General features: G+C 44.5%; 1 long non-coding RNA gene across 1 annotated transcript in view; it reads right to left on the bottom strand.

Moving 5' to 3' along the window:
* Positions 1-2,601: 2,601 nt before the first annotated feature.
* LOC138674180 (uncharacterized) overlaps positions 2,602-14,066 on the bottom strand; it is a 64,237-nt gene continuing 52,772 nt past the window's right edge. Inside the window, exons 2-3 of the long non-coding RNA XR_011320520.1 lie at positions 11,487-11,676; positions 2,602-3,512 (exon numbers count right to left, since the gene is read on the bottom strand). This is a non-coding gene — a long non-coding RNA (uncharacterized lncRNA). The remainder of the gene's footprint in view (positions 3,513-11,486; positions 11,677-14,066) is intronic.

Here is a 14,066-nt window from a genome sequence, read left to right as displayed (position 1 = left end):
TGCAATGCAGTGTGATGCAGCAGAGACCTTGGCCGTGCTCACTACAACTGTGTGTGATGAGAGAAACTCTCAGGAGTTTCTCTTATCACACACAGTTGTGTGAGCATGGTCAAAAGTCCATTGTCTCACCATTATTTTTTGTTTTTTCAACAGTGCTCAAAGTCAAAACACGGTGGCGTTCGATGAAGGACCGCTTCAACAAGGACCTGCGTCAAGAGAGCCGTGTTCCCAGTGGTTCTGGAGCAAGGATCAGAAAGTATAAATACCACCGCATTCTGGCATTTTTAAGACCGGTCCTTGCCCAGAGAACGTAAGTATTTTTTTGGTGTATTAGGTTGTGTTGTATTGCCATAATCTGTATGTTTCTATTCAACAGGAGTTGGCGTTTTTTAAGTTTTTGGTATTAATTTTTTTCCCTTTTTTCACAGCACATGGAGCAACACTGTTGACCCAGGTTCTGGAGCGGTCCTTCATCAGACAGCCACGGACCCGTCCCAGCCATCCAGCAGTGCTGCAGCAAGTGGGCCTGCCACACTAACTGTTTCCCTTTCCTCTGCCCCCTTTTTTTGTGCTCCTCCTGGCAGCGGCAGAGGGCAATGGACAGGTCACTCATGCCCGAGTTTTTGCACTTGAGCTTGGTTTTTCACGATGGACTCAAGGCTTTGGGTGACCGACTGGATACTGCCATTAGCCATATGAATACACGTATCCAGGAGGTCACCAAAAGCCTTGACCAAGTAAAAGCCGATCTCCAGAGGCCAGCACATAATTTTTTTAACCAAATTGAACAGGGCATGTCAGAACACCTTACTCCTGATCTCCTGCTTAGTGTCATGCAGGCCTGCAATGCTGCTTACGTGCAGGCTATGCAGCAGAGTCGGTATTTTCAGCAGACAGTGGCGGCATATCCACCTGTGCCTTCACTGACACGATTAACCTCAATGCCGACCTCTGCTGCATACTACTGCACGGCCACCTCCATTCCAAGCACTGCCGGACACCACTACAGCACCACCACCATGCCAAGTGCTGTAGGACAGCCCACTGCCACCACCATGACAACTGCTGCTCCTGCTTGGACCTCCTCCACTGACACCACCATGCAGCAGCAGGACCCTGGCATGGCCTTCCACTCCGCCACCACGATGCAGCAGGACCCTGGCATTCCCTTCAGCTCTGCCACCACGATGCAGCAGGACCCTGGCATGGCTTTCCGCTCCGCCAACATGATGCAGCAGGACCCTGGCATGGCCTTACAAACTTCTACCCCAACCATGCAGCAGCAGCATGATAAAGACAGTGACAGTTTGGCCACTATGACCAGGCCGCAAGAAATGAGCCCGCCTAGGCTCCCCAGACTGCAGCGCCGATCCCAAAAAGGGAGAAAAAAAAAGTGGACTATTTTTATTCCTCCCCCTTCACCTCCCAATGTGTTTGTTATGTCAGGTTTGTCTCACCCTTCCAGTGTGTCTCAGCCCTCTCATGGGACGAGCCCCATCCTCGATCTGCCAGACCCCAGTAACTTAATTGCCCCTTCTCCTGCCACCCCTGCATCATCCACAGTGACTCAAGCTTCACAGCTACATACCCCCCGTTTCCAGGACTCTACCCCAAGCAGGCGCAGTTAATTTTTTTTTTTATTTGTTAAAAAAATAAATAATAATGTTTTTTGTCCCCAAAAAGGTTTGGTTAATTGTGTATTTCGCAGCCGGCAACACACACCGTCCGCGCAATAATAAAAAACTGCGCCGCACACTTTAGTTTTTGCCCACATCATAGCTCCAGTAGTTAGCAAGTACAACACTGCAGTTTTGTGTGTCTTTAGTATAGAGATATGAGGTGGGCCAAAAAATTTATAGTTGTATTTTCTCCATAATCTCTTCCTTCTGCTTAGTCTGTGACTAGTGTTGCAGACTGAAGAGAAAATGGCGGCAATACAATGCAGAACTATACTCAACAGGTCAGGTGTCCAAAAACTCATTAGTTAGGACACCTGACCTGGTGAGTAGAGAACTGCCTTGTATAACCTCCATTTTCTTTTTTGTGTACGTAATCTATTTCACACAAAGTGAAAGGATGATGGCGGTCATACAAAGCATATCTATGCTCACCTGGACATGTGTCAGAAATAGTGAATTCATGAGGCTGTTATATATGCATCATGAATTCATTATTTCTGACACCTGACTTGATGAGTATAGACCTGTTTTGTATTAAACAGCCTTCGTCTCTTCAGTCTGCATCCAATAGATACAGCAGAACAGAATCAGGACGCAATGACATCAACAACCTTACCACTAACAACCTAAGGCTGCCATCACGCTAGCAGTATTTGGTCAGTATTTTACATCAGTATTTGTAAGCCAAAACCAGGAGAGGAACAGTTAGAGGAAAAGTATAATAGAAAAATATGCACCACTTCTGCATTTATCACCCACTCCTGGTTTTGGCTTACAAATACTGATGTAAAATACTGACCAAATACTGCTAGTGTGACAGCAGCCTTGGTTTGTAGAGGAAATACATAGAAGACACGGTCAAGATACCAAAAACTAAAGTTTATTAACAACAAATATTATTAACATTTAAACAAATAACTGGTACAGACCAAATCCCAAAAGGACATTTACACAATATTGTCCTGCCATGACACACGTCCAATATCAGAATAAAAAAAGGCAGCAAATTGGTCCCACATGTGGCCAACTTCAGCAGTTGACCACGGTGGGTGATGCTGGTAATCTGGCAATGGGTTTCCAACTGTTTCATCCAGTTCAATGTTGGGTCGCTCCTTAGCCATTATGTAATTGTGGAGAACCACCCAGGCTTTTGACCACCTCATCGACTATCTCCATTTTTAGATTAATGGCTGTTGCAAGAATGCGCCATTTTGAGACTAGAATCCCAAAGGTACACTCTACTGTTCTTCGGGCCCTGGTCAGTCTGTAATTAAAGATCCTTTTAGTGTGGTTCAAGTCCCGACTGGAATATGGCTTCAGTAGGTTTTCACACATCTGAAAGGCCTCATCCCCAACCATAACAAATGGCATCGGTGGACCTTGAATGTTAGGGAGAGGTTGTGGCCATGGAAAATTAAAATGTTTGCCATACACACGGCGCCCTATATCCGAGTTCTTGAAAGTCTGGGAATCGTTGCCATGGCCAAAAGCTCCAATGTCTACGGCGATGAAGCGACAGTCCGCATCTGCTATTGCCATGAGTACAACAGAAAAATATTTTTTAAAATTGAAGTACTCCGATCCTGTTCTGAGTGGTTTGATAATGCGGATGTGTTTTCCATCCACTGCTCCCAAACAGTTGGGGAAATCACACACTCCAGAATTTTTTTAGCAATTTCAATCCACATGTCCAAGGTGGGTAGGGGTATAAACTCATCCCGGAGAACATTCCACAAAGCCCGGCAGGTGTCCGCAACTATTCCGGACAGGGTGGAAATTCCAAGCCAGTATTGGAAGTGGAAGGATGATAAACTCTCTCCGGTTGCCAGAAATCTGTAATAAATAAAAAAAAAAAATTAACAATCAATTCTATTTATGGTGTTGTTCTGCTAAAGACATAAAGGAAAATACAAAGAATACATGTCAGAACAACCAAAATTAGGACTGGCATTTGTTTAGAATTGTTACATACTTTAACCCCTTCATGACCCAGCCTATTTTGACCTTAAAAACCTGGCCATTTTTTGCAATTCTGACCAGTGTCCCTTTATGAGGTAATAACTCAGGAACACTTCAACGGATCCTAGCGATTCTGAGATTGTTTTTTCGTGACATATTGGGCTTCATGTTAGTGGTAAATTTAGGTTGATAATTTCTGCGTTTATTTGTGAAAAAAATGGAAATTTGGCGAAAATTTTGCAATTTTCACATTTTGAATTTTTATTCTGTTAAACCAGAAAGTTATGTGACACAAAATAGTTAACAAATAACATTTCCCACATGTCTACTATACAGGTCCTTCTCAAAAAATTAGCATATAGTGTTAAATTTCATTATTTACCATAATGTAATGATTACAATTAAACTTTCATATATTATAGATTCATTATCCACCAACTGAAATTTGTCAGGTCTTTTATTGTTTTAATACTGATGATTTTGGCATACAACTCCTGATAACCCAAAAAACCTGTCTCAATAAATTAGCATATCAAGAAAAGGTTCTCTAAACGACCTATTACCCTAATCTTCTGAATCAACTAATTAACTCTAAACACATGCAAAAGATACCTGAGGCTTTTATAAACTCCCTGCCTGGTTCATTACTCAAAACCCCCATCATGGGTAAGACTAGCGACCTGACAGATGTCAAGAAGGCCATCATTGACACCCTCAAGCAAGAGGGTAAGACCCAGAAAGAAATTTCTCAACAAATAGGCTGTTCCCAGAGTGCTGTATCAAGGCACCTCAATGGTAAGTCTGTTGGAAGGAAACAATGTGGCAGAAAACGCTGTACAACGAGAAGAGGAGACCGGACCCTGAGGAAGATTGTGGAGAAGGACCGAATCCAGACCTTGGGGAACCTGAGGAAGCAGTGGACTGAGTCTGGTGTGGAAACATCCAGAGCCACCGTGCACAGGCGTGTGCAGGAAATGGGCTACAGGTGCCGCATTCCCCAGGTAAAGCCACTTTTGAGCTACAGAGAAGCAGCACTGGACTGTTGCTAAGTGGTCCCAAGTACTTTTTTCTGATGAAAGCAAATTTTGCATGTCATTTGGAAATCAAGGTGCCAGAGTCTGGAGGAAGACTGGGGAGAAGGAAATGCCAAAATGCCTGAAGTCCAGTGTCAAGTACCGACAGTCAGTGATGGTGTGGGGTGCCATGTCAGCTGCTGGTGTTGGTCCACTGTGTTTCATCAAGGGCAGGGTCAATGCAGCTAGCTATCAGGAGATTTTGGAGCACTTCATGCTTCCATCGGCTGAAATGCTTTATGGAGATGAAGATTTCATTTTTCAGCACGACCTGGCACCTGCTCACAGTGCCAAAACCACTGGTAAATGGTTTACTGACCATGGTATTACTGTGCTCAATTGGCCTGCCAACTCTCCTGACCTGAACCCCATAGAGAATCTGTGGGATACTGTGAAGAGAAAGTTGAGAGACGCAAGACCCAACACTCTGGATGAGCTTAAGGCCGCTATTGAAGCATCCTGGGCCTCCATAACATCTCAGCAGTGTCACAGGCTGATTGCCTCCATGCCACGCCGCATTGAAGCAGTCATTTCTGCCAAAGGATTCCCGACCAAGTATTGAGTGCATAACTGAACATTATTATTTGTTGTTTTTTTTGTTTGTTATTAAAAAACACTTTTATTTGATTGGATGGGTGAAATATGCTAATTTATTGAGACAGGTTTTTTGGGTTATCAGGAGTTGTATGCCAAAATCATCAGTATTAAAACAATAAAAGACCTGACAAATTTCAGTTGGTGGATAATGAATCTGTAATATATGAAAGTTTAATTGTAATCATTACATTATGGTAAATAATGAAATTTAACACTATATGCTAATTTTTTGAGAAGGACCTGTACATCAGCACAATTTTGGAAACAAATTTTTTTTTTTGCTAGGAAGTTATAAGGGTTAAAATTTGACCAGTGATTTCTCATTTTTACAACAAAATTTACAAAACCATTTTTTTTTAGGGACCACCTCACATTTGAAGTCAGTTTGAGGGGTCTATATGGCTGAAAATACCCAAAAGTGACAATTCTAAAAACTGCACCCCTCAAGGTGCTCAAAACCACATTCAAGAAGTTTATTAACCCTTCAGGTGTTTCACAGCAGCAGAAGCAACATGGAAGGAAAAAATTAACATTTAACTTTTTAGTCACAAAAATGATCTTTTAGCAACATTTTTTTATTTTCCCAAGGGTAAAAGGAGAAACTGGACGATGAAAGTTGTTGTCCAATTTGTCCTGAGTACGCTGATACCTCATATGTGGGGGTAAACCACTGTTTGGGTGCACGGCAGGGCTGTGAAGGGAAGGAGCGCCATTTGACTTTTTTAAGGAAAAACTATCTCCATCGTTAGTGGACACCATGTCGCGTTTGGAGAGCCCCTGTGTGCCTAAACATTGGAGCTCCCCCACAAGTGACCCCATTTCGGAAACTAGACCCCCCAGGGAACTTATCTAGATGCATAGTGAGCACTTTAAACCCTCAGGTGCTTCACAAATTGATCCGTAAAAATGAAAAAGTACTTTTTTTCACAAAAAATTATTTTAGCCTCAATTTTTTCATTTTCACATGGGCAACAGGATAAAAATGGATCGTAAAATTTGTTGGGCGATTTCTCCTGAGTACGCCGATACCTAATATGTGGGGGTAAACCACTGTTTGGGCGCACGGCAAGGCTCGGAAGGGAAGGCGCGCCATTTGACTTTTTGAATGGAAAATTAGCTCCAATCGTTAGCGGACACCATGTCGGGTTTGGAGAGCCCCTGTGTGCCTAAACATTGGAGCTCCCCCACAAGTGACCCCATTTTGGAAACTAGACCCACCAAAAAAACTTATCTAGATGCATAGTGAGCACTTTAAACCCCCAGGTGCTTCACAGAAGTTTATAACACAGAGCCGTGAAAATAAAAAATAATTTTTCTTTCCTCAAAAATGATTTTTTAGCCCGGAATTTTTTATTTTCCCAAGGGTAACAGGAGAAATTGGACCCCAAATGTTGTTGTTCAGTTTGTCCTGAGTACGCTGATACCCCATATGTGGGGGTAAACCACTGTTTGGGCGCACGGCAGGGCTCGGAAGGGAAGGCATGCCATTTGGCTTTTTGAATGAAAATTAGCTCCAATCGTTAGCGGACACCATGTCACGTTTGGAGTGCCCCTGTGTGCCTAAACATTGGAGCTCCCCCACAAGTGACCCCATTTTGGAAACTAGACCTCCCAAGGAACTAATCTAGATGTGTGGTGAGCACTTTGAACCCCCAGGTGCTTCACAGAAGTTTATAACGCAGAAGCATGAAAATAAAAAAATAATTTTTCTTTTCTCAAAAATGATTTTTTAGCCCGCAATTTTTTATTTTCCCAAGGGTAACAGGAGAAATTTGACCCCAAGAGTTGTTGTCCAGTTTCTCCTGAGTACGCTGATACCCCATATGTGGGGGTAAACCACTGTTTGGGCACATGCCCGGGGCTCAGAATTGAAGTAGTGACGTTTTGAAATGCAGACTTTGATGGAATGCTCTGCGGGCGTCACGTTGCGTTTGCAGAGCCCCTGATATGCCTAAACAGTAGAAACTCCCCACAAGTTACCCCATTTTGGAAACTAGACCCCCAAAAGAACTTATCTAGATGTGTGGTGAGCACTTTGAACCCCCAAGTGCTTCACAGAAGTTTATAACGCAGAGCCGTGAAAATAATAAATAATTTTTCTTTCCTCAAAAATAACTTTTAGCCCACAATTTTTTATTTTCCCAAGGGTAGCAGGAGAAATTGGACCCCACAAGTTGTTGCCCAGTTTCTCCTGAGTACGCTGATACCCCATATGTGGGGGTAAACCACTGTTTGGGGACACGTCAGGGCTCGGAAGGGAGGGAGCACCATTTGACTTTTTCAACGCAAGATTGGCTGGAATCAATGGTGGCACCATGTCGGTTTGGAGACCCCCTGATGGGCCTAAACAGTGGAAACCCCTCAATTCTAACTCCAACACTAACCCCAACGCACCCCTAACCCTAACCCCAACACACCCCTAACCCTAGTCTTAACCTTAATTCCAACCCTAACTCTAATTCCAGCCCTAACCCTAAGGCTATGTGCCCACGTTGCGGATTTGTGTGCGGATTTTTCCGCACTGTCTTTGAAAAATCTGCAGGTAAAATGCACTGCGCTTTACATGCGGGTTTCACCTGCGGATTCCTATTATGGAGCAGGTGTAAAACGCTGCGGAATCCGAACAAAGAATTGACATGCTGCGGAAAATACAACGCAGCGTTTCCGCGCTGTATTTTCCGCACCATGGGCACAGTGGATTTGGTTTTCCATAGTTTTACGTGGTACTCTAAACGTGATGGAAAACTGCTACGAATCCGCAGCGACCAATCCGCTGGGGATCCACAGTCAAATCCGCACCGTGTGCACAGCCTAATTCTAACCCTAATTCCAACCCTAGCCCTAATTCTAACCCTAAATGCAACCCTAACCCTAATTCTAACCCTAACCCTAATTGCAACCTTAACCCTAATTGCAACCCTAACCCTAATTGCAACCCTAACCCTAATTGCAACCCTAATTCTAATCACGTCCGACTATCCACCACCCTCGGCTCCTTCAGACGTAACCTGAAAACCCATCTCTTCAAGAAAGCCGACAGCCTGCAATAACCATTCTGCCGCCTCACCATCGCCAGAGCCGCCGCCTCGCCCCTACCTTCTGTCTCTCCCCACTATCCCATAGAATGTAAGTCCGCAAGGACAGGGTCCTCTCCCCTCTGTACCAGGCTGTCAATGTAAACCTGCTTACTGTAATCGATATCTATAACCCTGTATGTAACTCCTTTCTCATGTACAGCACCATGGAATTAATGGTGCTATATAAATAATAATAATAATAACCCTAGCCCTAAGTGCAACCCTAGCCCTAAGTGCAACCCTAGCCCTAAGTGCAACGATATCCCTAAGTGCAACCCTAACCCTAATTCTAACCCTAATTCTAACCCTAACCCTAAGTGCAACCCTAGCCCTAAGTGCAACACTAACCCTAAGTGCAACCCCAACCCTAAGTGCAACCCCAACCCTAAGTGCAACCCTAAGTGCAACGATATCTCTAAGTGCAACCCTTACCCTAAGTGCAACCCTAACCCTAAGTGCAACCCTAGCCCTCAGTGCAACACTAACCCTAAGTGCAACCCCAACCCTAAGTGAAACCCCAACCCTAAGTGCCACCCTAAGTGCAACGATATCCCTAAGTGCAACCCTAACCCTAAATGCAACCCTAGCCCTAAGTGCAACCTCAACCCTAAGTGCAACCCTAAGTGCAACTATATCCCTAAGTGCAACCCTTACCCTAAGTGCAACCCTAAGTGCAACCCTAGCCCTAAGTGCAACCCTAACCCTAAGTGCAACCCTAGCCCAAAGTGCAACCCTAGCCCTAAGTGCAACCCCAACCCTAAGTGCAACCCTAAGTGCAACGATATCCCTAAGTGCAACCCTTACCCTAAGTGCAACCCTAGCCCTAAGTGCAACCCTAGCCCTAAGTGCAACCCTAAGTGCAACCCTATCCCTAAGTGCAACCCTAACCCTAAGTGCAACCCTAACCCTAAGTGCAACCCTAACCCTACCCCTAACGGAAAAACAAAAATAAATATATTTTCTGTATTTTATTATTTTCCCTACCTATGGGGGGATAAAGGGAGGGGGGGTTATTTACTTTTTTTTTTATTTTGATCGCTGTGATGGAATCTATCACAGCGATCAAAACGTACAGGGAACGAATCTGCCAGCCGGCAGATTCGGCGGGCGCACTGCGCCCGCCATTTTCCAAGGTGGCGGCACCCATGCGAGAAGACCGAGGATACCGGGAGGGACACCGGGACTAGGTAAGTATGGGGAGTGCGATCTGACAGCGGGATAGGGCGGAGGACGGGGGAGGGTCGGAGGGGAGAGGAAGGTGCTTAGGACAGGACGGAGGGGTACGGAACACTGACGGCAGCTGCAGATCGCCGCCGTCAGTCGGTGGGGAGGGGCCAGATCGGGGTCTCCAGCCATGGCCGATGCTATTGCAGCATCGGCCATGGCTGGATTGTAATATTTCACCAATTTTCATAGGTGAAATATTACAGATTGCTCTAATTGGCTGTTTCACTTTCAATAGCCAATCAGAGCGATCGTAGCCACGGGGGGGGGGGCGAAGCCACCCCCCCTGGGCTGTAGTACAACTCCCCCTGTCCCTGCAGGTCAGGTGAAATTGGAGTTAACCCTTTCACCCAATCTGCAGGGATGCGATCTTTCCATGACGCCACATAGGCGTCACAGGTCGGATTGGCACCGACTTTCATGACGCCTACGTGGCGTCAAAGGTCGGGAAGGGGTTAATGTAACCAGCAGACGTTCCTCTGGTGGAATCGCTCTATGGAGCTGGGTGTCCTGTCTCCGGATGGCTCCTTGGACACGACCAAGCAAATCCCGGGAAGAGTCTTGCGACATCCTTGTATATTCCAGGAATTTGTCCGGGTTGGCATTAAGCTCGCCATATAGCATGTGATAGGCTCCACGGCTCTCACGTAATTCGATAATGGGGTGTCACCAAAAACGCCTACGCCGTGTCCTTCTCCATCTTTCACGATTTCTGTGTTGCTCCCAAGCAAACGCACAGGCAAGAAGCAGCTTGATGTTTAAATCCAGGTTGAAATAAAAGCTCTCCATGCGAAGATCCATCATGACACAGGATACAGTAGCACACTGTTAAGATTTCAGCAGTCCTAGGGTCTATAAGTAGATATCCCATAATACACGCCCTCTGTAGTCCCATTGGCGGTGTCTGGTTATCTAGATTTTTCTCCTGTAAAATTTTCCACCATGCGCACAAAATACGCAAACGCATGACAAAACGCATAATAAAGCGGAAAAACGCAGCGTTTTATTAACCGCATGCGTTCCCGCATGCGTCTAGGAAACGCTGCGTTTGTACGTGTTTCTATGTGTTTTTTCCTGCACTTGCGGATGCGGATTAAACGCTGCGGATTCGAATGCAAATGTGAAACTAGCCTTAGTTATAGAAAGCAGAGGGTGGTAATAAATGGTATATTCTCTAACTGGGTTGCTGTGGCCAGTGGGGTACCGCAGGGGTCGGTGTTAGGACCTATTCTCTTCAGCAAATTTATTAACGATCTGGTAGGTCTACACAGTAAAATATCACTATTTGCAGATTATCCAAAACTATGTAAAGCAGTCAATACAAGAGAAGATAGTATTCTTCTACCGATGGATCTGGATAAGTTGGAAACTTGGGCCGAAAGGTGGCAGATGCAGTTTAACAATGCTAAATGTAACGTTATACACATGAGAAGAAGGAATCAACATCACCATTACACACTGAACGGGAAGCCACTGGGTAAATCTGACATGGAGAAGGACTTGGGGATCCTAGTTAATGATAAACTTACCTGGAGCAGCCAGTGCCAAGCTGCAGCTGCCAAGGCAAACAGGATCATGGGGTGCATTAAAAGAGGTCTGGATACACATGATGAGAGCATTATACTGCTTGTGTACAAATCTCTGGTTAGGCCGCACATGGAGTACTGTGTACAGTTTTGGGCACCGGTGCTCAGGAAGGATATAATGGAACAAGAACGAGTACAAAGGAGGGCAACAAAATTAATAAAGGGGATGTGGGAACTACAATACCCAAAGAGATTAGCAAAATTAGGATTATTTAGTCTAGAAAAAAGATGACTGAGGGGCGATCTAATAACCATGTATAAGTATATAAGGGGACAATACAAATATCTCACCGAGGATCTGTTTATTCCAAGGAAGGTGGTGGTCACAAGGGGGCATTCTCTGCGTCTGGAGGAGAGGTTTTTCCACCAACATAGAAGAGGATTTTTTACTGTTAGAGCAGTGAGAATCTGGAATTCCTTGCCTGAGGAGGTGGTGATGGCGAACTCAGTCGAGGGGTTCAAGAGAGGCCTTGATGTCTTCCTGGAGTGTAACAATATTGTATCTTACAGTTATTAGTTTTCTTTAGAAGGACGTAGGTCTGGTGATTTATTTTGACAGAACATAGGCTGAACTTGATGGACAAATGTCTTTTTTCAGCCTTGCTAACTATGTTAACATTGCACTGGTTAGACTGTATTTCCCCAACATTGGAGGAATTGAAAGCTAAAATTAATAATACCATATGCCTGGAGAGAGCCTGGAGAAAGGTACTTACATTAAAAGGAACTCAATAAAAAAAGTTTAGAAATATATGGGAGCGGTGGCTGGTCACCCCTGGGGTGGCATCTTTGGAGCTACTCAGAACAACTGTACTAGACTATTTGGCTATTTCGGCTTTTTAAATATTGTATGTTGAGGACATATAGATAAAAATTATTTTCTGTTCATAAAGCATGTTGTTAATAAACATACAACTAATCCTAGTTTTGGTACAATCCTTGTATTTAATAACGTGTCACCAGTCTTTGGGAAAATCTTCATTTGGACAAAATTAATAACTTTGTTTGGCATGGGCTACCTTGGCAGGTATAGGACTATATAAACTTTAAGGTTAAACTTATTTATAAAGTTTATGGTGTTTGTGCTATAATGTGTTATGTATGTAATTGTTTATAAAATTAAATAATCAATAAAAATGAACTGATTTAAAATTACAGGCTGATCCAACTTCAGTGGAAATGTCTCAAGACAAGGAAACGAGTCTCAGTAGTGTGTGGGGTCTCCACGTGCCTGTATGACCTCCCTACAATGCCTGGGCATGCTCCTGATGAGGTGGTGGATGTACTCCTAAAGGATCTCCTCCCAGACTGGGATTAAAGTATCAGTCAACTCCTGGACAATCTGTTGTGCAACGTGGCATTGGTGGATGGAACGAGACATGATGTCCCAGATGTGCTCTATAGGATTCAAGTATGGGAAAGGGCAGGCCAGTCCATAGCATCAATGCTTTTATCATACAGGAACTGCTGACACACATTCAGCCACTTGAGGCCCAGTTGTTGTGAATTCTGTTGTCGAGCTCCCTCCTGTGGTCAAGAATGGTACTTCGGCGAGTTCTGTCTATGGGCTCCCTCTGGTGGCTATGAGTGAAGCTGCGGCTTCTGAGGTTTCTTACACAGGTGACGTGGTTTATCCTTTGGTTGGCTGCTCTATTTAACTCCTCTCAGATCGTTACTCCATGCCAGCTGTCAATGTTTTTGCATTTGTTCAGTTCGCTCCTGGATCTCTCTGGTGACCTGCCTTCTCCTGCAGAAGCTAAGTTCCTGATAGGCATTATTGTTCATAGTTTTCTTGTCCAGCTGGTTATCTTGATTTTGTCTTGCTAGCTGGAAGCTCTGGGATGCTGAGTGGCCCCTCCGCACCGTGAGTCGGTGCGGAGGTCTTTTTTTTGCACACTCTGCGTGGTCTTTTGTAGGTTTTTGTGCTGATCGCAAAGTTACCTTTCCTATCCTCTGTCTATTTAGTAAGTCTGGCCTCCCTTTGCTGAAACCTGTTTCATTTCTGCGTTTGTGACTTTCATCTTTACTCACAGTCAATATATGTGGGGGGCTTTCTTTACCTTTGGGGAATTTCTCTGAGGCAAGGTAGGCTTTATTTTCCTTCTCTAGGGCTAGATAGTTCTTAGGCTGTGACGAGGCGCCTAGGTCTGGTCAGGAGCGCTCCACGGCTATTTCTAGTGTGTGTGTTAGGATTAGGGCTTGCGGTCAGCAGAGTTCCCACATCCCAGAGCTCATCCTGTATGAGGTTTAACTATCAGGTCATTCCGGGTGCTCCTAACCACCAGGTCATAACACCCAGTATTGTCATGCATCATAAGGAATCGAGGGCCCAGTACACCTGCATATGGTCTCACAGTGGGCCTGAGGGTCTCATACTATTACTTAATGGCAGTCAGGGTACCTCTGGCTAGCACATGGAGTGCTGTGCGGCTCTCCAAAGAAATGCCTCCCCACATAATTTCTGACCCACTGCTGGAGGATGTTGCAGGCCGAATGTTCTCCACGGTGTCTCCAGACTCTGTCACATGTGCTCAATGTGAGTAAAGGAAAAACACCGTATGCACAACCTCAGAAGATGCTCAAGTAGGGCCCCACACCATACATGTATAATAGAGAACTTGGCACTCAACTTCTAGAATATTTTTGGATTTTTTTAATGTAGCCAGAAAATAATATAGATGTTTCGGCCTCACTAGCCTTCATCAGTAACAGACTGCAGTATAATGGTTAATCGCATTCAGTGCGATAATTATTATTATTATTTATTATTATTATTATACATTTTTATAGCGCCATTTATTCCATGGCGCTTTACATGTGAATACGGGGCAAATATAGACAAATACATTAAACATGAGCAGATAACAAGGC

The sequence above is a fragment of the Ranitomeya imitator genome, chromosome 4, assembly GCF_032444005.1.
Source record: "Ranitomeya imitator isolate aRanImi1 chromosome 4, aRanImi1.pri, whole genome shotgun sequence".
Lineage (NCBI taxonomy): Eukaryota > Metazoa > Chordata > Amphibia > Anura > Dendrobatidae > Ranitomeya > Ranitomeya imitator.
This window is presented reverse-complemented; position numbering and strand designations above follow the sequence as displayed.